Source organism: Rhinolophus sinicus, linkage group LG13, assembly GCF_036562045.2.
Source record: "Rhinolophus sinicus isolate RSC01 linkage group LG13, ASM3656204v1, whole genome shotgun sequence".
NCBI lineage: Eukaryota > Metazoa > Chordata > Mammalia > Chiroptera > Rhinolophidae > Rhinolophus > Rhinolophus sinicus.
This window is the reverse complement of record NC_133762.1, coordinates 56,452,739-56,480,518: the sequence shown is the minus strand read 5'-3', so window position 1 is coordinate 56,480,518 and position 27,780 is coordinate 56,452,739. Positions and strand designations below refer to the sequence as shown.

The following is a 27,780-nucleotide window of genomic DNA, read 5'->3' as shown; positions in this document are numbered from 1 at the left end:
TGGGTGTGACAAAGGAGGGCAAAGGAGCCATGGCAGGGCATTGTGCAGAGGAGAGGATGGGGGAGGGGAGGGAGCCCTGGATGCCAGGGTTAAGATATTTATTCTGGAGGAAGAGTCATTCCTCCTTGCTAAATTCTTCAAAGTCTCTTTTTGAGGGACACCTAGTATTTTTTCTCTGCTTTCAACAGTAGATGCATGTTGACAGACCCTCACAAAGAAGCAGGAAAAGTCCACAATGCCATGGCAGAGGTGCTTCCTGGGCTGTCACTCATAACTCCCTCCTGCCTCCCTAAAAAAGTGTCAACTACACCATGGCCACAGGACATGTCTGGCTGCTTTGTCCTTGGTCTGGTAAGTGAAAAAGGGCAAAGCAAACGCCAACATTCAGGTGGGCCAATGATAGGCACATACTGCACCAAAGACTATGGGAAAAAGGGATTCCAGGGACAAGGCAACCTTCGGTGACTTTTCTCTCCTTGTCTATAAAGGAGAGTGACTGCTGTGTCTATAAAGCAAAGATCAGGCAAAGGCAAACCAGAGATGGCTTTCTGGATTCAAATAACATGAAAGATATGACTTAAATAGAACCATAAATGAATAATGAGTCCAGTCTCTTTCCATTAACACATTCTTCCACTTGTTATATGGACACTTAGGTATTTTCTGTTTCTAATTTTGCCTCATTAGGTTTCATATTTGCAGATCTAAATTACAGATGATGGGTTTGTCAAAAAGAAGACTGGTGCTACAAAAATCACTTTAGAACAAATTAAAGTGTTTTTTACCCTTTTACCATTCTCGCCTTTTATCGTCAATACTTAGAACCTATGGTCATCACTCACCAGCTACAGAATAGATTAAACTGGACTAGATTGTTCATTTTCCAGCAGGTCATAAAAGGTTGTGAATATTTACTCAATTTATTATAATTAGGTACATGGACTTAAAACATGCAGCAAATATCAATTCTGAATTTCTTTAAAAAGTCAGTTGGGCTTTGAGTTAAAGATGGCAGACCGACTATCTACCACTACCTTTGCTCTTTTTTTGTTGTACCAAAATAAGATAATAAAAGTACTTAAAAACAAACAAACACACAAACAAAAACAAGACATAGACCCACAAGAAAAAGAGAATAGAAAAGCAGATCAGAGCAACACGATTTTGGAAGCTGGAAAGCAGAACAAATGGTTATTCAGCTGGCAGGGGGCCAAGCTCTAGAAGTGGGGATGAAGGTGGCCTGAAAACAGGAGCTGAAAGACTATTCAAGAATTCAATCCCCAAGCTGTTCCCTCACTGCAAGCAGGCTAACGACTGCATAGTCTGCATCTTAACAGCAAACAGGAGACCCGGCTGCCATTTGAAGAAGCTCCAGAAAACAGGGGAGTGGAAAGAATCAAATAAATAATTCACGAAAAACTTCCAGATGTTAGGGACACGCATTTTCAGAGTGAAAGGCCCCTCTTAGTGTCCAGCTTAATGAATACAAAAGATGTACACCAAGGCATATCATCATGAATTTTCAGAAGACGGGGACAAAGCAATGGTCCTAGAAACTACCAGAGAGAGAGAGAGAGAGAGAGAGAGAGAGAGAAATAGGACTATATACAAAGGATGAAAACCAGGATGACATTTTATTTCTCAACATAAGCACTGGAAGCTAGATGACCTTCACAATCATTTTCCTCTCTAGGAAAATGATGTCAACCTGGAATTATATGTCCAACCAAATTATTCACTAAAAGTGAGAGGAAAAAATTATTAGAAGTTTAATTTTCTCAAAAAATTTACTTCCTATGTACCTCTTCTCAGAAAACTACTGGAGGATGGGCTCTACCAAGATAAGGGAGTAAACCACTTGTGGCATCAAATTATACTACAATAAACCATTACACCACACAATAAGAATCTATACTAATAAGTGAAGAAAATGTCCAGAATGGTGGTAAAGGAGAATTCTAAAAAGAGAATAAAGGGAGATTCCAAATATTTGAAACTTTTGGAGCAGGCTTAGAGAACAACCTAACCAGGTTATAGCAGGTCAGAAGACTCAGAAGAAATGATGCCAAAAGGACAAAATTTATGGAATATCTGATAATTTTAAACCCACAGAAAGGAGACTAGAGAGCTCTGGGAACAGAACATGGAAAACTAACCAAACAAACAACAAAAAAGATAATTATAAACCACAGGGAAAACACAGAGTTGTGCAGGAAAGGAAGATGAATGAATTGTTATGTATTAATGGCTCAGCTATGAACAGGGGTCACAGGGTCATAATAAACTAAACATAAACTACTGTCTAAATTTATGATATAACTATTCGGGTAGAATGGAGAAATAGGCAGTTCGAATGGGGGAGCTGAAAGCGACCTAAGCCCTCCTCTTCCACACTGTGAGGTCACTGGAGAATGCTTGACACTAAAAAATCAAGTAACTGCCATCTAAGCATGTTATTTAGAGATACTGAGCAAAGAGCAGGAACAACCAAACTAGTGTAAAGTAGTTGTGTCAGAAGAGTGGGAAACTGGTGCTGGTGGGACTGGAAGATGGCTGTCTTTCATAATACGCCTTCTAGAACTGGTTGACTCCTTAATATAAAAATAAAAACAAAAAAAGAAAGTATAATACAAACTATCTACTTAGATTTACTGCTGCCTGAAATAGCACTTCACACTAGGCTCAGGATGTCAAATCTGCATGGATACTGATATATTTTATCTCTTTATAAATAGACTAGTTTTCAATGTCTAGACTGTCATCAAATTTCAGCTCCAGATTCAGAATCAACACTTAGCAAAACCATTATTTTTCTATAGAAGTGATGAACTGGAGGACAAGGAAGAAGGAGTCAAACCCGAGAATAATTTCTTTCCACAGTCTAAAGGGAATTGAAGCATCATTAATGATTCTGTGCTATCTGTAAGTGAGAGCTGTGACCATGATCTCATATCCACCTCTACCTTAACTTTCTGCGACCACCGTTCAACATAACAGCAGATATTTCCTGTATTTTCTTATTTCTGGTTATGGCCCTTTCTTTTCTGCAAACAGAAGACCCTTTAGCATTTCTTGTAAGGCCAGTTTTGTGATTGTAAACTCCTTTAGTTTTTGCTTGTCTGGGAAAACCTTTCTCTCTCCTTCAATTCTGAGTAACATTCCCAGATACAGTATTTTAGGTTGTAAATGCCTTTCTTTCAGCACTTTAAATATTTCCTGCCATTCCCTTCTGCTCTGTAAAGTTGCTTTTGAATAATCTGCTGATGGCCTTATGGGGTTTCCCTTGTATGTGACTTGTTTCACTCTTGCTGCCTCAGGATTGTCTCTTTATCCTTCACTTTTGCGATCTGAACTACAATACGTCTTATGTGAGTCTCTTCAGGTTCATCTAGATTGGAACTCCCTGTGTTACCTGGACCTGGATGTCTATTTCCTTTCCCAGGTTAGAAAGTTTTCAGCCATTATTTCTTCAAATATTCTTTCTATCCCATTCTCTTTCTCTTCTCCCTCTGGAATCCATATAATGAAAATATTAGGGTGTTTGATGTTATCTCAGAGATCTCTTTACTATCCTAATTTTTTAAAATTCTCTTTTCATTTTGCTTTTGTGATTGGGCGATTTACATTATTCTGTCTCAGAGGTCACTAATCTGTTCTTCTGTATGAACCAATCTGCTGTCAATCCCTTCTAATGTATTCTTCATTTCAGTTATTGTATTCTTCATCTCTGATTGGTTCTTTATTACATTTGCTATCTCTTTGCTGAAGTGCTTTCTGAGACCCTCTATTCTACTCTTATGTTTGTTGAGCATCTTTATGATGGTTTCTTTGAATTCTTTACCAGGCAAATCACTTATCTCTGTTTCATTAAGGTTTTCTCTGCACCTTTTTCTTGTTCCTTCATTTGGGGCATATTCTTCTGTCTCCCCATTTTGTTTGACTTTCTGTGTTTGTTCCTGTAGTTATATGGAATAGCTATCTCTCCCAGTCTTGAAAAAGTGGTCTCTATGTAGACTGTGTGTCAGATAGTTTTGGCAGATCAGTTGTAGTAGGGTGCGCACATGGCTGGTGTGTCACCTGGCCTAAAGGAGTGGGTTACAGGTGGGTTAGCCTGGTGTGTGCGTGCTTCCTTGCCCTTCTGACACGGGTGGGGCTGCCTGGTGTGGGCAGGGCTGCTCATGTGTGTTGGTGTGCCCTGTTGCTTTAATTGTCTGCTGCCAGAAGAGGGTCTGAGCAGGGTTGGTCTGTGTGCTTGCATCTCAGTGCTCTACTAACTCCACCCTTCCTCCAGGTGGGGCAGCCTTGTCTGTGTGTACAGCCACACTTTTCTAGTTCTGCACCCTCTCTAAGTAGTGTAGCCCTGTACATGGAACAGGGACCCACTCACTCTGCATGGGGCAGCCCTGCATACATGCCCCGTTGCTTTAATTGTCCACAACAGCAAATATTTGTGAGACATTCCTGCAAATAAGGGGATCCAGAAGAGTTATCTCATTCAATCCTACAGCAACCATTGCTGGTCACCCTCACTGGCCAGCAATATGGACTTGGCCAAGAGAGGGACCTGAGCAATTTCATGCAAATGGCAGTAGGAAGGGAAGGGATCTGAAGCCAGGAGCCTGAATTGCAAGCCCCTGTCTCCACACACTGTGCTATAGTGCTTCACTGGAGACAAGGATGAAAAGCGACACCTATTTGTGATGGCCTCCTGGAGATCTTCTTTTCTCCATGGCTTTAAGCCATTAGGCAGGTATGTTAGAGATGGTAGCTAAAGGAGGAAAGAGTTGAAGGGGAGAGAAAAAAAAGCAGTGATCACATCTCAATTTAAAAAATACACTGCTTTAAAGAGAGTCAGGGCAAGCAATAAAAGCAGAAAGAGTTATCATAAGGACCAGATACGGATATGGATATGGTAGTGACATATTCTAGGAGACAGTCAGTTAAATGAATCTGAAACTACTTCGTTTAGTTTAGTTAAAAAAAAAAAAAAAAAAAAAAGAACAACGTAGCACCAATACAACTCATTATTTGGTGATTGAACCCCCCCCCCCAAACATGAATTCACTGATCCTGGGGTTTAAGTAGTTCCCTTTGCTTCTCAGTGAAGAGTCTTTCATCTTGAGATGGAGGCCAGCAACCATCTGACTCAGACCCTGAACATATTTGTTGGCAGAAAGGGACATGTTAGCACCACGGCATCAAAATGGAAAGATCTTTGGCATCTGTTGGCAGGTGTTACTCAACCCAGAGCATGGGAGACACTGATGAGAAGAAGACAGTACATCTTTAGCACTTTGCAAAATGGCTGCAAGGAAGAAAGGCAAGTCATTCTGGCAAAGAGACCAGAACAGGGATCCTGGGAGAAAACCAACAGTGAGTGATTCTGCCCTTGACCTCATTAATCAATAATACAGATGGCGCAGATTACAAGAGGCCATCTGCTGGCAAACTCTTCCATAAATTAAAGCCAGAGGCTTTATTTTCCCCCTATAGCTCTAGGAATCCCTCCCAGATGGAATTTCATCTTGATATTTCTTTCTGTTTCTGGAGTGCAGTTTTTCTATTGAATGTTTGGCTTCAGTTTCTGTCTTATAATTTTATTTTGTTTCAGAGTGGCATAATGCAAAAAATAAAAAACAAAACCACAAACAAACAAACAAACAAACAAACAAATCCCTACACTTCGAAAACAGAGGAAAATACATTTTCCCTTATTCAAATTTTGAGTGATAATCTTCTGGAATTCTGGCTCCTTCTAGGAGGCTAAAAGTAACTGTTTATGATAAAACTATATGTTTTCTGTACATGGGTTTGTATGGCAAATCTATATACAGATATATATATATATATATATCACATAATATACATGGGGATATATAGTGTATATATATAATACAATATAATATATGATGATGTTTCTTTTTTTTTTTTTTTTAAAGATTTTATTGGGGAAGGGGAACAGGACTTTCTTGGGAACAGTGTGTACTTCCAGGACTTTTTTTTTATTTCAAGTGAAGTTGTTGTCCTTTCAATCTTAGTTGTGGAGGGTGCCATTCAGCTTCAAGTTGTTGTCCTTTCAGTCTTAGGTGTGGAGGGCGCAGCTCAGCTCCAGGTCCAGTTGCTGTTGCTAGTTGCAGGGTCGATAACCAGGATGCTCGTAATGATCCGGTGTGCCCAGGACACGCCGTGCCTTCTCAATCATCCAAAACATTATGTATAATTGTTTTCATTTAAATATAAATTATTGCCTGCTAGGTCTTCAAAATTCGGTAGCTCAGAGTGTTCTCACACGTCAGAATTCACACAGAGTCGGCTCTGCCTTAGGGAAGAAAATGCTAGACTGCGGCCTGCTGTGTAGTGGAGCCCTTTGCCCACTCACTCTCGGAGTAGAGTCTGCATTCACTGTCAATCATTGTTGTGCCAGCACATAGCAATGCATTTAGCAGTCCTAGGTATGAGTCTGTTGAATAAATGTAGGGCATTCAGGGTAATTGCATGTAACCAGATGTGTTAGCTTGGAGTCACTCAGAAACAGAGCCTGATGCAAGGATTCAAGTGCACATAGCTTATTTGGAAAGTGATTCTAGGAAACAGTGTCAGGAGGTGGGGAAAGTGAGGCAGGGGCTGGAAAGAAGACAATATACAAGTTATGTGTATAGAGCATGTAAAAGGTATTATATATGTTAGATTGAGGTTTGTGAAACAAGTGGTTTACTAGTAGGGACAGGACTATGGCCACACATGTGTGAGACTGATAAGAGTGAAGTGAAAAACATGTTTTTGTGTGAAACTGAGAATAACAAAATTGAGTGATAAACATATCCACACAAGCAACTTCTGGTTATCACCTAAGAGGTAAACAAGTCGAAGGAAAAGAGGATAAAAGCAGAAATCCAGAGCAATGCCATGAGTAGTCTAAGTGGGCACTCCTGCTCAGACCCTCTGCAAGGTGCAAGCCACCATACTCTGGGACTCTCCGAAGTTCTCCCCTGCAAGACCAGCTCGCCTCAGACCCGTCATGGGCCCAGTCTTCTCTCCCGGACCAGGGACCTTCTCCATCTCGATTGACTCTGAGACTTGGTTCGTTATTAAATTCTATTCTATTCTGTATAACCTTCTGTGCTTACCAGAGCATTGGCCTCTGGAGGGACATTGGTTCCCAATTAAAGCTGTGTTGCTCACTCTGTCTGAACCTGTATGCCAGGACTTTGTTCCCCACTCGTGTCATGAGCACCACACAGGGACGTAGGGCCCTGCCGAGGGGTTAATGTCCCCTTGGCTTTCAGGAAGACATTGAAATGTTAGCGACTGCCCTTCCAGGCACTTGTAACATTACGGCAGGGGCAACTGGGGTACAATCCTGGTGGGAAGCTCTGGGAGACCATGTAAAACATAGCTCTCCCTCTATCTCACCCCATGGGAGGGGAAGCTGGGCTATTTACCACCCACTCTCATCAGGTATTGGTTGAGGGCTGCACCCAGGAGTGTAATTCCCTGGCATTTCCTGCCCAGGGGCAGTGACAAAGGAGAACCCCTCAGATAGAGAAATGCAGGTTCTGGCAGTTGGCGATCAGGCCAGTGGGAACTGAAATGGCAGGGGGTCACAGGTGAGTCACCAGGACTGTCTGCTCTATCCCAAAACATGGATTTATACAACAGTCCAATACTCAGAGTAAATACACACACACACACACACACACACACACACACACACACACACACAGAGTTTTCTAAGCTTGAAAACACAACCCAATCCTACTTACATAAAGTTCAAAAGCAGAGCATCCTAACTGATACTGTTTTAAGTCTGGAATAGTGTTCTCCTTGGGCCAGGGGCAGAGTGTGAAAGGGCAGAGGGGCTTCTGGAGGTCAGGACTTTTCTCTTTCTTGATCAGGGTCCTGATTTCTGGGTGTGCTCAACTGTGCAAAGCCACTCAGCTGTACTTATCAAATGTATACTTTTATGAATGTATGTAGTACTTTAATAAAAATGTTATTTAAACAAAACAAAAATTCAATTACAATGTTAGGTGTTAATGTTACATACTAATTTTAATAGCAACTACTCCATCACAACTTGGAGTTGGCTTATCAGTCAAGTTGCCAGATAAAATACAAGACATGCAGTTAAATTTGAATTTCAGGTGAACAATAATTAATTTTAAAATAAAGTATAATCTGGGGCGGACGGATGGCTCATTTGGTTACAGCGCGAACTCTGGGCAATGGGACTGCTGGTTCGATTCCCACATGGGCCAGCGAGCTGCGCCCTCTGCAACTAGAATGAAGTCAATGAGCTGCCGCTCAGCTCCAGGGTGACCAGATGGCTCAGTTGGTTGGAGCACATCCTCTCAATCACAAGGTTGCCAGTTCGACTCCCGAAGGGATGGTGGGCTGTGCCCTCTGCAACTAACAACAGGAACTGGACCTGGAGCTGAGCTGCGCCCTGCACAACTAAGATTGAAAGGACAGCAACTTGACTTGGAAAAGTCCTGGAAGTACACACTGTTCCCCAATAAAGTTCCACTTCCCCAATTTAAAAAAACAAATGTATAATCTCAAATATCACCTGGGAAATATATTTGTTGCTTTTCTGAAATTCAATTTTAACTGGGTGTCCTATGTTTTTATTTGCTAAATCCGGTCATCCTACTTATTAGGTTTTGGGTTTCAGGTAACTATTTTGCCTTTCTCTGGATATGTGCAAAATAGGAAGTTCAGTGATTCAGGAATAAATATTCTTTTTTTTTAATTAAAGTTTATTGGGGTGACAATTGTTAGTAAATTTACATAGATTTCAGGTGTACAATTCTGTATTACATCATCTATAAATCCCATTGTGTGTTCACCACCCAGAGTCAGTTCTCCTTCCATCACCATATATTTGATCCCCCTTACCCTCATCTCCCACCCCCCAACCCCTTACCCTCTGGTAACCACTAAACTATTGTCTGTGTCTAAGAGTTTTTGTTTCTCATTTGTTTGTCTTGTTCTTTTGTTGTTTTTGGTTTATATACCACATATCAGTGAAATCAAATGCTTCTCTGCTTTTTCTGTTTGACTTATTTCGCTTAGCATTATACTCTCAAGATCCATCCATGTTGTCACAAATGGTCCTATTTCATCTTTTCTTACTGCCGAATAGTATTCCATTATGTATATATACCACAACTTCTTTACAGGAATAAATATTCTTAACACGAAGGAAAAATTGAACCTCTAGCATGTATCTCATGCTAGAGATTGACTGCTGTTTTATTCTGGTTGTTTGGCCTACTCAGTTTCCCCCCAACCCTTTGTTTCTTGTAAACTTCAATAATTGCTAGCATATACATTACAACTTTGGGATTTCCACGACACCAAAACTTCTGGCTTCTCTTGGAAAAACCTGAAGAGCTGGCAAGCTGGGGGTATTCTTGTGTCACTGTGGAGCTGCCAGTGGTGCCCTCTTTAGATAGGACATGTATTCTTCTGCTTGCCACAGTCTCCTCCACTCTATTACTCCCCAATTCCAAAGGCAAGAGTCAGTTGTCATATACCACTTTCTTTCTGCTATTTTTTTCCCTTGGACCTGACCACTACACTCATTTATTCTATATATCTGGGCCCTGCAGGAATATGCATTTGTGATCTCTGATCTAAAAGAATGATTTCAATTAGTGTTGACAATACTGAGCACACCACCTGCCATTTCTTCACAGTCTAACATTGGGCTTGGGGTTATTAAACATTTTGTGCTATGCACCCCTCCACATTCTATGAAACCCTTTTCAGAATTGCATATTAAAAGGCATAAAATAACAAGGAATTCGATTCATTGAAATCCAGTTATCAAAACATTGAGAAATGCAGATATAGTAATACATGTGTTTCTTTATTACCAAGAGCCAGGAAGTTTCCTTATTTTAATAAGACTTATAGTGCTGAATGGAGAGAAAGCTGAGATTTCTGCTGTAACTGTCATACGCATATAGCATGAAAATATCTTACATTTCTATTGGAGACAAAGTCATAGGTACTGCTAATGTCACCAGGGTCTGTTGCTTCATGAATAATGAAATGAAATGTTAAACGTCAGTGGTTAGTAAAAGTAAAGATGTAATGTTTTTTCTCATCCAAGTTCACAGACCTCCTAATCTAGTTTTTGGAAATGAAAGCCTTGAGGCTCTAGTCCTTCTTAGTTCCTTGCTTTTAGTTATTTAATTAATTGTTCCTCCACCAGAAAGGGGACTGGAGGTAAGTTGGCTCTTAGTCCACCTGGCGATGCCAATAGAACTTGGATGGAGGAGGTTGAAACTAATGGCAAAAACACTGTTTGGGGCTATCTGTAGATTTTGATTATGTGAGCTTTCTGTTTGGTCCATTTTCATGGCAACAAACTAGGCTATATTTATACAGTTTTCCAGAAAGAATTAAAGTGGCTCACAATATTCATTCTCCTGTCTCAGCCTGCTAAGTGCAGAATGGGAGTCATTCCGCTGAGGGCTGAAAGACGCTCTCCACAGCCTGCTGTTTATCCATGCGGTCCAGGACAGCCTGTTAGAAATGCAAACTCTCAGGCCCCACTCTTGATCTGCTGCATCAGAACCTGCATCTTAACAAGACTGTCCTCCTCAACCACCCCCCTTGGCTTAGTGGACAGAAGTCCCATTCTGAGTCACTCCTGTGAAATTGAAATATAAAGAGCAAGAGACTGGTGAGGTGGCCTGCAGCCTTCACCCTGGGTATTGGGGTCTGGACATGATGCAGGGGGCGTGGGCAGCCACTTAGGATCTTTGCAACTGGGTGTATTTAAGCTGCAGGGGCCAATTAGAAACACTGCTTGTATGGGGGTTCCTACTTCATCAATTGTTGGAACCAATTCTGCTTAAGCTGTCCAATGTATAGAACCATGCCAGAAAATCCCTGCTTTCTTTCAAGCTCTCGGTCCTCTGAAAAGACAGTATAAATAAATGCAAACCAGAGTGGTGCTGAGTTCATTTTTAAATTTATGCCACTTGGGTTAGTAGCCAGATATATGTAGAAGGCAAATATTTCCCTATTTTATCAATCGGGAAACCTAAAAGGACAATCTCAAGCTTGAGGCAGCATTCCAGTGTCCACCCTATAAGGTCTCCAAAACAGTATGGGGCTTCTTGGTGTTTGAAGTGTTGACATATCATGTGAGTTCAGAAATCAGACAGCTAGACCATGTATTTGAGTTTAAGCTTCTGAAAGTACCACCTGGCTAAAATCACACACATGATTACATTAGCATTTGGTGTCTATAATATTACCAGCTACGGAAACTGATGTTTTCTATGCTGTTAGAAAACTGGTAATGGAATCATGGGAGACAGATGCTCCATTTCCCTCTAGTCTCTCTGAAAATTAAACTGCTTAATACAAAGGGGATAGAAAAATAGGACAACCAGCTATTTTTCAGTCCACAAGCTTGGTTTGGATTTAGAAGTGTCTGTTTCATACCTGGAAGGATACACGTTTCTCTGGCTTCATCAAGTTAGAGAGGAAATGTTGATTGCAGACTTTTAAAATTAAGATTTCTACCTACTGTTTGATAAAAAATGGGACTTTCGCAATATCAGGAGCTAACCTGACTTACAATGCAATATGTGTTCAAAGGAAATGTGAAAGGCCACCACCTGTGGGAGCTCTGTGGAAGGGTTGGAAACACCCATCTGCCCCCTCTCAGGTATAGGTGCGGGGGCATGTGGTGATACTAAAAAATACCAGTTGTTATGTCTCTGTGGCTCACCCAGCCCCAGTTATTCCTTCAGGCAATCTATTTCAAGTAATTTCTGGGTAGGGAGACTCAGGGTAGGGAGAGCAGGTCTGCAGCCAGGGTAAATTGAACACAAGCAGATTTCTTTAATGTATGCTTGGAAGATATGTCCCCACCCCCACATTAAATAATTGAGAATTAAAGCATGTAACACATCAGTAATACCTCTTGGATTGATTTGTGTTAAACACTACAGCAGAGAGCTGAGGGAATTATGGGCCGAAGGCTGCCAGCAACACCAGCCAGCCAACAGAAACCCTCTCCTCGAAGGGTCAGATAGTTTTTAGCCAAAAACATGGGGAGAGGTTATCTTCAAATTTTTTATGTTATTTTTTACTTTCCAAATGACCATGTAAGCGGAGAGTAGTTAGTACCTTAGCTGTTCATGGGATCAGAAGCATAATCAGAGCAATGGGGAAGGTAGGCTGTCAGGGATATGTGCTTATACTGTGCAGACAAAACTGAGAAAAGGGGTGGGAGCTGGGTGACCACCAGGATGGGCACGGGGCCTCACCCCCTCCGTTTGCACCCTCCTCCCCTTCTCTCATTCTCCCCACTTTCCAGAATGAGTGGCCTGGAGGCCTGAGCTTCTCCCCAGCTTCACCCTCAGTTTGCTGTGTGATCAAGAGCATGGCCTATGCTCTTCTACATTTCAGTTTTCCACCTGGAATGAAAATATTTACCCACATCAGACCTTCAGCAATATTAAGGATCCATGCATAAATGTCTAAGAAGATCCTACGATTTGGGGGTGAAAGGTATGTTGCGCATGTGCACATTTATAAATAGCGCCTTCACCTGGAGCACCTCATCTCATTCCTATGAAAGAAAAAACCTCTCTGACTAATTTGGGTCCTCCAGCCACCTGGTCATAGGCTGTTTCCCAAGAGGTAATGGCCTGTGATCGAGCCCCTCCCTATACCAGCCAACATCTTAAAATTGGTTCTAATGTGCCAAAAATGGTGCCAAGCACTTTACACACCTTTTCCCTTACAATCTCTTAATATTCCCATTTTAGAGATGAGTCATCTAAGGCTTAGTGACATTATATAACTTGCCCAAAGTTCGCAGTTTGAAAATTATTGAGCCACATCTTGAACCAGGTCTGAATATCCACAGAGTCCACCCACATGGTTAACCCCTTTCTGGGGATTAACTCAATTTACGTGATTGTAAGAATGACTTGGGTCTGTTTGATAAATACACATTCCTGGGCCCACCCAAACTCTTTGAATCAAACTCTCTCAGGGAGGCCTGGTTCTCAACCTTGGTTGTCCATTGGAATTACCTGGAAGCTTTATGAAACACTTATGCTTGAGTCCCTCCACTCCATCCTAGAGATGCTGAGTTAGCCAAGCTGGACTGTGGCTTGGTCACTGAGATTTTTCAAAGCTTCCCAGATGATTCTAAAACCCAGCAGGGGTTGAAACCACTGCCCCATCATGCTATGACCTGTTAGGCTGAGAGATAGACAGATAATCAGAAACAAGAGACTACCTGGCAACCCCCAGCCCCACACAATGAATAAGGAAATCCTATCAATGTGTACAAAATAACATTAATTTTTGATGCAATTGTAAATAGGAGTTTTCTTAATTTTTCCTTCTGATAATTCATTATTGGTGTATAGCAATGCCACTAATTTCTGAATATTAATTTTGTATCCTGCTACTTTACTGAATTTGTTTATCAGTTCTAACCAGTTTTTGGTGGAAATTTTTGGGTTCTCTGTATATACTATCATGTCATCTGCAAATAATGACAGTTTTACTTCTTTCTTTCCAATTTGGATGCCTTTTTTTTCTTCTTTTTCTTGTCTGATTGCTGTGGCTAGGACGTCCAATACTATGTTGAATAAAAGTGGTAAAAGTGGACAGTGGACATCTTTGTCTTGTTCCTGATCTTAAGGAGAACACTTTCAGCTTTTCTGTTGAGTATGAGCTTAGCTGTGTGTTTGTTGTGTATGGCCTTTATTATGTTGAGATATGTTGCCTCTATCCCCACTTTGCTGAGAGTTTTTATCATAAATGGATGCTAGATTTCATCAAACGCTTTTTATACCTCTATTGATATGAGCACATGATTTTTATCCTTCATTTTGTTTATTATGTGGTATATCATGTTCATTGATTTGCAGATATTGAACCAATCTTGCACACCAGGAATAAATCCCACTTGATCATGGTGTGTAATCTTTTTAATGTATTGTTGAATTCAGTTTGCTAATATTTTGTTGAGGATGTTGCATCTCTGTTCATCAGGAATATAGGCCTATAATTTCCTTTTTTTTTGTAATGTCTTTAGCTGACTTTGGAATCAGGGTTATAGTGTGAGGTTGGGAGCCTTCCATCCTCTTGAATTTTTTTGAATAGCTTGAGAAGGGTAGGTGTTAATTCTTCAAATGTTTGGTAAAATTCACCTGTGAAGCCATTCTGATCTAGGACTTTTGTTTGTGGGGAATTTTTCGATTACTGATTTGATTTCATTAGTAGTAATTGGTCTGTTCAGATTTTCTGTTTCTTCTTGATTGACTGTTGGAAGATTGTATGTTTCTAGGAATTCCTCCATTTCTTCCAGATTGTTGAATTTGTTGGCATATAATTGTTCATAGTATTTCCTTATAATCCTTTGTATTTCTTTGGTGTCAGTTGTCACTTCTCTGCTTTCATTTCTGATTTTATTTATTTGGGTCCTCCCTCTTTTGTTCTTGATGAGTCTCATTAAATTTTATTTATCTTTTCAAAGAACCAGATCTTGGTTTCATTGATCTGCTATTTTGTGGGTTTTTTTTAGACTCTATTTTGTTTATTTCTGCTCTGATATTTATTATTTTCTTCCTTCTATTCACTTTGGGCTTTGTTTGCTCTTCTTTTTCTAGTCCATTTAGGTGTAGGCTTAGATTGTTTATTTGAGATTTTTCTTGTTTCTTGAGGCAGGCTTATATTTCTATGAATTTCCCTCTCAGGATTGCTTTAACTGTGTCCCGTAGATTTTGGGTCATTGTGTTTTCATTTTTATTGAGTCAAGATAGCCTTTGATTTCTTCCTTGGTCTCATTGTTAACCCATTTATTGTTTAGTAGCATACTATTTAGACACCATGTGTTTGCATATTTTCCACTTTTTTTCTTGTTATTGATTTCTAGTTTCATACCATTGTGGTCAGAGAAGATGCTTTGTATGATTTCAATCTCCTTAAATTTACTGTGGCTTGTTTTGTGGCCTAATATGTGGTCTATCTTGGAAAATGTTCCATGTGCACTTGAAAATAATGTAGATTCAGCTGCTTTGGGGTGAAATGCTCTAAAAATATCATTTAAATACATCTAGTCTAGTGTATCATTTAAGGCCATTGTTTCCTTGTTGATTTTTCTGTCTGAAAGATCTATCCATTGATGTCAGTGGGGTGTTCATGTCCCTTACTATGTATGACTGTATTATTATCAATCTCTCCCTTTATCTTGGTCAATATTTGCTTTAGGTATTTAGGTGCTCCTATGTTGGGTACATAAATGTTTACAACGATTATATCCTCTTGTTGGATTGATCCCTTTATGATTACAAAATGTTCTTCTTTGTCTCTTATTATAGCCTTTGTTTTAAAGTCTATTTCGTTTGATTGCTACTCCAGCTTTTTACCTGTTTCCATTCACAGGAGGCATCTTTTCCCATCCCTTTACATTCAGTTTGTGTGTGTCTTTAAATAGGAAGTGGGTCTCTTGTAGACAGCATATGTCTGGGTCTTATTTTCTTATCCATTCAGCTACACTATGTCTTTTGACTGGAGCATTTAATCCATTTACATTTAAAGTGATCATTATTATTTCTTTATTTTAAACTAATTTTTTTAAATTGGAGAATATTGGGGAACAGTGTGTTTTTCCAGGACCCATCAGTCATTGTCCTTCAATCTAGTTGTGGAGGGCGCAGCTGAGCTCCAAGTCTAGTCATCATTTTCAATCTTAGTTGCAGGGGGTGCAGCCCACGATCCCATGCAGGAATTGAACCGGCAACCCTGTTGTTAAGAGCTCGCAAATGGACGTCATAGGAATGGCGGCAGCGAGGAGGACTTCTTGAGTTCTCCTCCGGAGCTTACCACAAACTGAACATCTATAACCCATCAAAGGACTCTGCTCATCACACAGAACAGCTAAGAGACTCGTACGAGGATTACTTGAAGGTGGGCAAATTGGGCGAGCAGGGGAAGAGGGAAGGGAGTGGAGTGGAGACACGGCCTGAATCTGCGGCTGTGGAGATGCAGGGGATCCCAAGATGGAACAGAAACCACAAAAGCCAAAAGGTGGGCTGTTTCCCTGAGTTCCACAGCTGATCTCTCCCACTGAGAGAGAGCAGCATATCCAGCACTTGAGATAGTAACCTCAGCTGAGATCTCCAGCTGGATCCTAGGACATAAATTCCACACCTGGGCCCCTCCCCCCACTCTCCCAATCTTACCCCCGCCCTTCCAGAGACTTAAACTGGTCCATGAATTGAGGAGTAGTGTCAGATTACAGAGGAGCCACAGTGCTCAGGATCTGGGAAGATTGGGTGCAGCTCTGACCCAGGGAGGAGGCTGGGAAGAGTGTGACACTGCTGGGCTGGGAGAGAAAAGACCCCTCCATCCCCAGCCCCCACCCTTTCTGGCCTGCCTAGGGCAGGGCAATCACAACTGTGGAGACACACCCAGGGATCAGCAGTAGGTGGCAGACACAGCTCTGGGCTTTCAGCAGCTCAGAAATCTCCCACCCTCCACAACACACACACACACACACACACACACACACACACACAGAACACACACACACAGACACACACACACACACACATTAGAAGTGCTTTAAGACTCAGGAGAATGGGGCACAAGGGCTGGTCGTGTTACTCTCAGTGTGCATATGTGCAGGCAAGAGCAGAAACTGTACTGACTTTGTAGAAACTACCATCCAGACCCCTAAGCCCCACTCATCTAAATCGGCAGTCCCAAGGTCATTCTGGGCACCAGGTGACCGGCTCTGTCTGCACAATACACAGAGGACTCCTTGGTACAGCATAGGACAACCGGGAGATTACTTGGTGGGCTTAAGCCAAGACTGGAGCTGCTTTTTTTTGGTTTTGTTTTGTTTCTGTGTCTTTGATATTTTTGCTTGTGTTGAGTGTGAGTTATCAGTTGTTTTTACAAGTGAATGTATTTGGTTTTCTCTTTGTTGTTATTGTTGTTGTTGTTGCGCTTGGTGAGTGGCTTTGTTCTGCAATTGCCCTACCAGGGCCCAGCTCAAGAGGCACAAGATTCAACACACCCAGAGGCCAACTCCAGACCAAACCAGAGTACTACCGGGTTTGACCTACAAGTGACACACCCAGAGGGAATTCTCTACAGGCACAAGAGCCCATAGAGGCCAATCCTCATTTAAGTGGTCAACCCTCATGCAGCAGAACATCCTGCTGTGGGCAGAGCCAAGTCTCACAACTAGTCAGCCTAGGAGTCAATCCCACCTACTCACAAGCTAAAAGCAATTAAAGATCAACTTTAAAAGGACAATATACACAAGAGTCACCTTTGGAACACATGCAGAGGAGAAGAAGGAAGTGGTGCAAGTCAAATATAAAGGACACATACTACATAAGATAACCCAGCAAGAACTAAGAACTGTAGGGGATCTACCTAATACATCGAAGCAAACACAGAGAGTCAGCCAGAATGGGGAAACAAAGAAACATGTCCCAAATAAAATAACAGAAAAACACTCCAGAACTGGAACCAAATGAAATACAGGTAACCAACCTATCAGAGACAGAGTTCAGAGTTCAGAACCGTGATGATAAGAATGTTTAAGGAGATTAGTGATGACATAAAGAAGGATAGAGAAATCATAATGAACAACCAGTTAGAACTAAAGAACACGATAACTGAAAAAGAGAACACACTTGAAGGCATTACCAGCAGGTTAGATAAAGCAGAGGATCGAAACAGCGGCTTAGAAGACAAGTTAGCAGAGATCACCTAAGTGGAACAACAAAAAGAAAAAAGAATAAAAAGCAATGAAGATGGTTTAAGAGACCTCTGGGATAATATCAAGTGCAACAACATGTGCATCACAGGAATACCAGAAGGTGAAGAGGGGAAGCAAGGGATCAAGAACATATTTGAAGTAATAATATTTGAAAACTTCCCTAACCTGGTGAAGGAAACCGACATACAAGTCCAGGAAGTGCAGAAAGTTCCAACCAGGATAAACCCAAACAGGTCCACACCAAAACACATTATAGTTAAAATGGCAAATGTTAAAGACAAAGAGAGAATCCTAAAAGCAGGAAGAGGAAGACAGAGGGTTACAAACAAGGGAACTCTGATAAGACTGTCAAATGACTTTTCTACAGAAACATTGCAGGCCAGGAAGGAGTGGCAGGAGATAATAAAGATCAGAGTGGAAATAAATGAAATAGAAACAAGAAACACAAAAGATCAATGAATCCAAGAGTTGGTTTTTAGAGAAGATAAACAAAATTTACAAACCTTTAGCCAGACTCATCAAAAAAAAAAAAAAAAAAAAAGAGAGAGAAAGGACCCAAATTAATAAAATCAGAAATGAAAGAGGAGAAGTGACAACAGATACCAAAGAAATACAAAAAATTTAAGAACATACTGTGAGCAACTATATGCCAACAAAGTTGACAATCTGGAAGAAATGGACAATTTTCTAGAAACATACAACCTTCCAAGGCTAACTCAAGAAGAAACGGAAAACCTGAATAGACTGATTACCACCAGGGAAATTGCATCAGCAATTAACAATCTCCCAACAAACAAAAGCCCTGGACCAGATGGCTTTACAGGTGAATTTTACAACATCCTTCAAAAAAGAATTAGAACCTATTCTCCTCAAACTCTTCCAAAATATCCAGAAGGAGGGAAGGCTCCCAAACACTTTTTACGAGGCCACTATCACCCTGATCCCAAAATCAGACAAAAACACTACAAAAAAAAAAAAAAGAAAAAGAAAACTACTGGCCGATATCTCATAGATGCAAAAATCCTCAACAAAATATTAGTGAACAGAATTCAGCAATACACTAAAAAGATCATACACCACGATCAAGTGGGATTCATTCCTGGTATGCAAGGGTGGTTCAACATCTGCAAATCAATTAATGTGATACACTACATTAATAAAATGAAAAATAATCATATGATCAGATGCAGAAAAAGCATTTGACAAAATCCAGCCGCATTTATGATAAAAACCCTTAAGAAAATGGGACTAGAGGGACCATAATGCAACATAATAAAGGCCATATACGATAAACCCACAGCTAACATCATATTCAATGGGGAAAAGCTAAAACCATTCCCCTTAAGACCAGGAACAAGGCAAGGTTGCCCACTTTCTCCACTTCTATTCAACATAATGCTGGAAGTTCTAGCCACAGCAATCAGACAAGAAAAAGAAATAAAAGGCATCCAAATTGATAAAGAGGAAGTGAAATTGTCATCATATGCAGATGACATGATACTATATAGAGAGAACCCTAAAGACTCCACCAAGTAACTATTAGAACTGATAGATGAATTTAGTAAAGTAGCAGGCACAAAATTAATATTCAGAAATCAGTTGCATTTGTATATACCAATAATAAAATATCAGAAGAAGAAATTAAGAAAACAACCCCATTTACAATTGCTTCAAAGACTATAAAATACCTGGGAATAAATTTAACCAAAGAAGTAAAAGATCTGTACTCAGAAAATTATAAAACACTGAAGAAAGAAATAAAAGAAGATACAAATAGATGGAAACACACACCATGTTCATGGATAGGAAGAATTAATACAATTAAAATGTCCGTACTGCCTAAGGCAATATACATATTCAACGCAATTCCTATCAAACTACCAAGGACGTTTTTCACAGAAATAGAACATATAATCCTAAAATTTATTTGGAACCATGAAAGACCCTGGAGAGACTTGGCAATCTTGAGAAATAAGAACAAAGTGGGAGGTATAATGATAAGTGACATCAAATTATACTACAAGGCTACAGTAATCAAAACAGCATGGTACTGGCATAAAAACAGACACACAGATCAATGGAACAGAATAGAGAGCCCAGAAATAAATCTGTGCCTATATGGTCGATTAATCTATGACAATGGAAGCAAGAATTTACAGTGGGGTAAAGACACTCTATTCAATAAATGGTGCTGGGAAACCTGGACATACACATCCAAAAAAATGAAGCTGGATCACCTCCTTACACCATATGCAAAAATAAATTCAAAATGGCTTAAAGACTTAAATGTAAGATCTGAAACCATAAAATTCCTAGAAGAAAATATAGGAAGAAACTTTACAGACATTACCCGGAGTAATATTTTTACTGATATATCCTCTCGGGCAAGGGAAGTAAGAATAAAAATAAACATGTGGGATTCCATCGAACTAAAAAGTTTTTTCACAGCAAAAGAAAAACCATCAATAATACAAAAAGGGATCCTACTGTATGGGAAAAGATATTTGCCAATGATATATCTGATAAGGGGTTAATATCCCAAATTTATAAAAATCTCACTCAACTCCAAAAAAACAAACAACCTAATTAAAAAATGGGCAAAGAACATGACGAGACATTTGTCTAAAAAGGACATACAAATGGCAAACAGACATATGCAAAAATGCTCAACCTCACTAACCATCAGAGAAATGCAAATGAAAACCACAATGAGATACCACCTCACCCTAGTCAAAATGGCTATCATCAATAAATGAACAAACAACAAGTGCTGGCGAGGATGTGGAGAAAAGGGAACCCTCGTGCACTGTTGGTGGGATTGCAGATTGGTGCAACCACTATGGAAAACAGTATGGAGGTATCTCAAAAATCTGAAAATTGAACTACGTTACGATCCAGCAATTCTACTCCTAGGAATCTATCCGGAGAAATCCAAAACTCTAATTCAAAAAAATTTATGCACCCCTATGTTTATTGCAGCACTATACACAATAGCCAAGACATGGAAACGACCAAAATGCCCATCGGTAGATGACTGGATTAAGAAACTGTGGTACATTTATACATTGGAGTATTACGCAGTCATAAAAAAGAAAGAAATCTTACCATTTGCAACAACATGGATGGACCTAGAGAACATTATGTTAAGTGAAATACATCAGACAGAGAAAGACAGATACCATGTGATCTCACTTATATGTGGAATCTAAAGAAAAGAATAAATGAATGAACTAATCAGAAACAGTTTCAGAGACATAGAGGAAAAACTGAGGGTTGCTAGATGGGGGTGGGTGTGGGGATAAGGGGGAAGGTGAGGGGATTAGAAAGCACAGTCAGTAACCACAAGATTGCCACGGGGTTATGAAAGTTAATATGGGGAATGTAATCAATAGTGTTGTGATTTTGTAGGGTATCCGATGGACACTTGTCTCATTAGGGAGACCACCTCAGGGAAGATGTAGATGCCTGATCATCGCACTGTACACCTGAAGCTGAAAATAATGAATGTCAACTACAAGTTTTTATATATATGTATATATATATATATATATATATATATATATATATATACACACACACACACACACACGTATCTATATACACACATATATGTATATATATATATATATATGTATATATATGTGTGTGTGTATAATGCATATAGTTACAAGAAGTGGAGTAAAGCATTAGGAATAGAGACAGTGGAAATGTAATGGCTGTGTGCGATGTCAGAGAGATAGTGGATGGGGGAGGGGGTTTGACACAGTGTGGGGGATATAAATGATAAATGTCTAACTATTACATTGTTTTGTGCATCTGAAACTAACAAAAAAAATTAAGGGGAAAAAAACGAGCTCACACTCTAACCAACTGAGCCATCTGGCTGCCCTTAAAGTGATTATTGATAGGCACACAGTAATTGCCATTTTATAATTTATATTTATGTTCTTTCCCCACCCCTTCTTCTTAAAGAAATCACTTTAACATTTCTTGTAATACTGGTTTGGTGTTAATGAATTCCTTTAGCTTTTTCTTGTCTGGAAAGCTCTTGATCTGTCCTTCAATTTTAAATGATAGTCTTGCTGGGTAGAGTGGTCTTGGTTATAGGTCCTTGCTTTTCATAACTTTGAATATTTCCTGCTAATCCCTTCTGGTCTGTAAAGTTTCTGTTGAAAAAAAATCAGCTGACAGTCTTATGGGAGCTCTGCTGTAGGTATCTAACTGCCTTTCTCTTGTTGCTTTTAAGATTCTCTCCTTGTCTTTAACCTTTGCCATTTTATTCTGATGTGTCTTGGTGTGTGCCTGGTTTAGGTTCATTTTGTTTGGTACTCTCTGCACTTCCTGGACTTGTATGCCTATTTCCTTTGCCAGGTTAGAGAAGTTTTCAGTCATCATTTCTTCAAATAGGTTCTCCATCCCTTGCTCTCTGTCTTCTCCTTCTGGTACTCCTATGATGTGAATGTTGTTATGCTTGATGTTGTCCCAGAGGTCCCTTAAACTATCCTCATTTTTAAAAATTCTATTTTTTGTTTTGCTGTTCTGATTGGATGTTTTCTGCTACCTAGTCTTCTAAATCACTGATTTGATCCTACGTTTCATCTACTCTGCTGTTGATTCCTTTTAGTGTATTCTTCATTTCAGTTACTGTATCCTTCATTTCTGACTCGTTCTTTTTCATTGTTTATATGTCCTTTTTATGCTTACTATCTCTTTGTTGAACTTCTTACTAAGTTCCTTAAACTTTTGAAGTCTATATTTGGTAGGCTGCTTAACTCTGTTTCATTTAGTTATTTTTCTGGAGTTTTCTCCTGATCTTTCATTTAGGATATGGTTTCTTGTTTCCTCATTTTGGCTGCCTCTCTGTGTTTGTTTCAATGTATTAGGTAGATCTGCTATGTCTCTTAGTCTAGACAGGGTGTCTTTATGTTGTAGGTATCCTATGGAGCCCAGTGGCACCGTCTCCCTGGTCACCTGAGACAGATGTTCCAAGAGTGTCCTTTGTGTGGGTTGTGTGTGCCTGCCTGTTGTAGTTGAACCTTGATTGCTGTTGGCATATCAGTGGGTGGGACTGACACTCAGGCTTACTGGCTGTGAGGATTGGCCATGATCAGATTGTAGGAACTGCTGTGTGGGGGCAGAACCCATGGAGCAGGATTCACCCCAGTGGGCATGGTGGATCCATTTTTTGGGTGTGCTGTTTGTGGGGCTACTCAGATGGTTTACTGTTGTGGTTTGAAGCTGGCTACTAGGTTTGCTGGTTCTAGGGCCTCTTGGGAGGGGCTCCTGTGTAGGCCAAGGTCAGCCACTGCCTGTAACTAGTCTGGGGCTACCTGGTATGAGCTAGAAAGTGATCAGTCTTTGGTTGCTACCTGTGCTGGATCTGGAGGCACATGGGAGAGGCCATGCTTGGAACCAAGGATGGCCATCACCAGTACCACGCCTGGGCAGCTCAGGAAAGGGCCCATAGTATCCCAGGCATGCTGCCACCTGTCAGCTGTCCATAAAAATCAGCTGCTGAAAGAGCTTTGGGTGGTACAGGAGTTGGGTGGGGTATGGTCTCGGGGAGTCACCAGTGTGGGGGTGAGTGGTATTCTATGGGTTAATGTAGATTCAGATTTGATGCCAGCTCTGAGCCTGGGTCCACTCTGCAAAAGGCTCAGAGCACACTGAGGCTAGGTGCCACTTGCCTGTGGCATGTGGACCCACAAAAATTGTTCAAGAAAGACTAGTGCAGGCTAACACTGGCTGCCCACAGGTTGCCAAAACAGCTCTGGCAGTGTGCAAATTGGGTCAAGTGGGTTCTCAGAAAGTCACCAGTGTGGGGGAAAATGGTGTTCAATAGGTTAATCCAGATTCAGATTTGACCCTGTTCTGAACCTGGGTCCACTCTGTAAAAAGTCTCAGAGCATACTGAGGCCAGCTGTCACTTGTCTGGGGGCCACAGATCCCCCAAGAGTTGCCTAAGGCAGATTGTAGAGTGGGCCAACACTGACTGCCTGCCAGCCTTGAGAAAGCCTCTGGCGTTATGCAAGTTGGGTGGGGCAGAATTTCCCGGAATCACCAGGATGGAGTGAGTAGAGCTCACCAGGCCAATTAAAATTCAGATTTTGCCATGTGGGAGGAGAGCTCACCTCAGTAAAGATGTCATCCACCCGCTGGTTACATGGAAAGAGAACTCAACACATGGACAATAGCAGCTTTCCCTCCAGTCTTTGCCCTGAGCCACACAACTCAGCATCTCCCTGTATGAGGTCTGACAATTAAGTTAGAGAACTTGCCACCGTGTGCTTACAATGGCAGCACTGTACAAACTGCTTGGTAAGGTTTCATAACCTTGGTATATCAGTGTCTCACACCTGTGTTCATATCGATGTGTGGCAGTGTCTTGTTGAGTGGCGTTCATTATTGTTGTTGCGTGTTTTCATGTGCCATCGCAAGAATGTCTGAGCTTGAATTAGAGAAATGAACAAACATTACATTTCTTGTCAAACTTGGCAAGAGGGAAGTGAAATCAGGGACATGTTAGTCCAAGTGAAGAAAACGGCAGTGTACAAATGGATTAAACATTTTTCTGAGGGGAGAGAATGCGTCACTGATGAACAGAGGTCGGGTGGCCAGTAACGAGTAGAACTTATGAAAACGTGGCAAAAATTCATCAAATTGTGTGTCAAAATTGTCAACTGACTGTGAGAAGCATAGCAGACCAAAATCAATGTGCATCGATTGAGAAACAGTTCGGGAAATCTTAACTGAAAATCTTGGCATGAGAAAGATGTGTGCAAAAATGGTCCTGAAGGAGCTCACTGATGAACAAAAGCAAAGGAGAGTTGAAGTTTGCCAAGACCATTTGGAGCGGCAAGACAATGTTTTGGGTCATGTTATCACTAGTGATGAAACATGCGTGTACCAATACAACCCTGAAACAAAGCATCAAAGTGCACAGTGGAAGTCAGCCAATTCTCCACAATCAAAAAAGTTCCATCAGTCCAAATCAAGAGTAAAAGCAACGTTGCTAAACATTTTGGTATCAGAGGGATTATTCATTATGAATTTGTACCAACTGGACAAACAGTTAATCAAGTTTACCTTTTGGAAGTGCTGAAATGGCTGACTGAAAAAGTTAGATGAAAACGACCTCAACTTTTTGCCAACAATTCATGGCTCTTGTATCACAACCATACACACAGCATTGTCTGTGAGGAAGTTTTTAGTCAGTAAACAAATAACTGTATTGGAACACCCTCCCTACTCACCTGACCTGGCTTCTAATTACTTTTTCTTTACCTGAAGATAAAGGAAATATTGAAAGGAAGACATTTTGATGACATTCAGGACATCAAGGGTAATATGATGACAGCTCTGATGGCCATTCCAGAAAAACAGTTCCAATATTGCTTTGAAGGATGAACTAGGTGCTGGAGTCAGTGCATAGCTTCCCAAGGGGAGTACTTTGAAGGTGACTATAGTAATATTTAGCAATGAGGTATGCAGCACTTTTTCTAGGATGAGTTTGCTAACTTAATTGTCAGACGACATATGTCTCTGGCACCTCTCAAGCCTCAGTCCAGACGTTGCAGCACAGGGTACGTGCCTGGGAGTGAGACAGTCTGTATGTGGGCCCTTTAACAGGACACCTGTGTTTCGAGCTGCCTTCCATTTCACCTGGTCAGATGAAATCCCTGCTGATTTTCATAGGGTGCTCCTCTTCTTGGCACTGGTGCTCTGGGCTGGGGAGCCTGGTGTGGAACTGGGACCCCTAGATCTTCATGGGGGACCTCAGCAGCTAAGATATCCCTCCATATTCTCACACACCATATATGGGTGTGGGTCTACCCTTTTCACTGTCCTTCCTACCACTCTCGAGGTGGCTTCTTATTTATATCCTTAGTTATAGAACTTCTGTTCAGTGAGTGTTTGGATGGTTCTCCAGATTGATTGTTCTGTAATTTAGTTGCAATTTTAATGTGGTCATGGGAAGAGGAAAGCATAGTATTCATCTACTCTGCCCTGGAATACATTCTTAAGTAGCTTTCTGAAAAGCTACTTAGGTTAAAGGTAAGAATCTAAAGCTTTTGTTTGCTGGAAAAATTTTTACTTTGTGTCCTATTTGATTCTTAGTTTAGCTAACTATAGAACTGTGGGTCCAAATTCATTATGTTTCCTAACATTCAAAGTATAGTTCCATTGTCTTCTAGCATTCAGTGTTGTCAATTAAAGTCTGAAGGTTGTCCAACTATATTCCTTTGTACACGGCCTGTTTCCTTTCTCAAAAATTTAGACCCTTTGGCCTTGATGTTTCAGAACTTCATGCAGATGTTTCCCATGTAGATTTATTTTCAGTCCCTGTGCCTGCCACTGTGTCAATTCTTTCAATACATAGAATCATGTTTTCCTTCTCTTTAGAGGAAATTTCCTACCATTAAATATTTATTGACTTCCTTTCCTCCTATTTCTGTACTCTCTTCTTCTAGAACTCCAGTTAGATTTCATAGTAGGGCCCCTAGATTCCATCTTACTTTTTCCATCATATTTTAACCACTTTTTCTTTCTGCTCTGAATGCTACTACTCTTCCTATATCTCTCAAGTCTATTTCGGTCATCACCATAAAAATTTTATTATTTCAGTTCTTTTAATGTATTTACATTTTGGAAGTCACATTAAATTTTTTTAAACAATTTCTTTAAAAATATTATTTATTTATTTAATTTATTTAATCCTGTTCTGGGTTTATGGCTTCAATATCTTTGTGAAACTCTTATGGATACTAATTTAAAATTTTTTAAAGTTCATTTCTATTAACTCAATTATTTTTGGTTACTTAGTCAGGAGCTGTTATGTTTATCCATTTTGATCCTCCCTTTGGGAAGGATACTCAAATGCCTGGTAGTCTTTGGAAGCATGCCCATACATATGAACTAGTAGCTGAGTAAGATGAATACTAGCCAGAGCTTTCTTTGTAGGTGTACAAGACTGCTTCTCCAAATTCCTCTAAATGGAGAGAGGATTGGTGGCTCTGTGAAGGGTGTGTAGACAGGCAAGTTTCACTTAAGGATGTGTGGTCAGTGTTGTAGGGTCCCCAAAAGGCAAAATAAAGATGGACACAATACTTGAGTGTGTTGTACTTGACTATTTTCTTGTAGGGTCCCTCTACAATAGTTGACATTGTAAAGATCCAGGGAAAGCTCAGACTTTTCTCTTCAACCACAAACTCATACAGCAAAAATTACAAGCCTCCCTAGACAGACCTTCACTTGCTTTAAGGACCATTTTTCTGGGTCTGCCTTAGGAAAGTCACTAGCTAGTTGATGGAGATGGAAAAGAACCAAATGATTCTTGACATCTCCTCATTAAGAATTGGGGATTGTCATCAAAATAGCGGTGTGAGGTGAGCCTCTGTAAATCTTCCCTTGAATTTACAACTAATTGAACAACTATAACTTCACAAAGGACTCCCTGCACAGCAGACAGGCAAGACGAAGAGACCCACTACCGAATTCACCTAAAGGTGGGCAAATTGCGCGAGCGGGGGGGGGAGGAGGGAAGGGAGAAGTGGGGAGACGGAGCCACGTGGGCGCAGGACGCAGACCTAGCTCAGTGCTCTGAGCTTGCTGCATCCCAGAACTACCACAGCTGTCGGAGAGGGAAGAACTTGGACTGCTAGGGCTCCGCTTATGGCCCACAGGGCTGAGGGGACAGCATATAACACGGCTGAAACCAACACTCACGGCAGAGACCTCGGAGCAAAGACTGAGGGAAGAAGGCTGAAAACGGTGGTTTAAGCCCTCACTGCCGAGGAGAGAATGGAAGCCTTAGGCACTGAGACTAGAGACCCCCTCTCTACCCTCCCAGAGCATGCCCCGCCCCCACCTGCCTGGTGCTAGAAGCGGAACAGTAGCAGTGTCAGATCAAAAGAACACAATATTTGCTGTTCTGAAAACTGTGGACCGCAGACACAGATTCGCAGCCCAACTAGTTTTGGCAAAGGGGAGGG

The 27,780-nt window shown here is 40.7% G+C and overlaps 1 protein-coding gene across 2 annotated transcripts in view; it reads right to left on the bottom strand.

Moving 5' to 3' along the window:
• The window catches only part of SLC24A3 (solute carrier family 24 member 3), a 503,295-nt gene that overhangs the window by 62,528 nt on the left and 412,987 nt on the right, over positions 1 to 27,780 (bottom strand). The window lies entirely within an intron of this gene.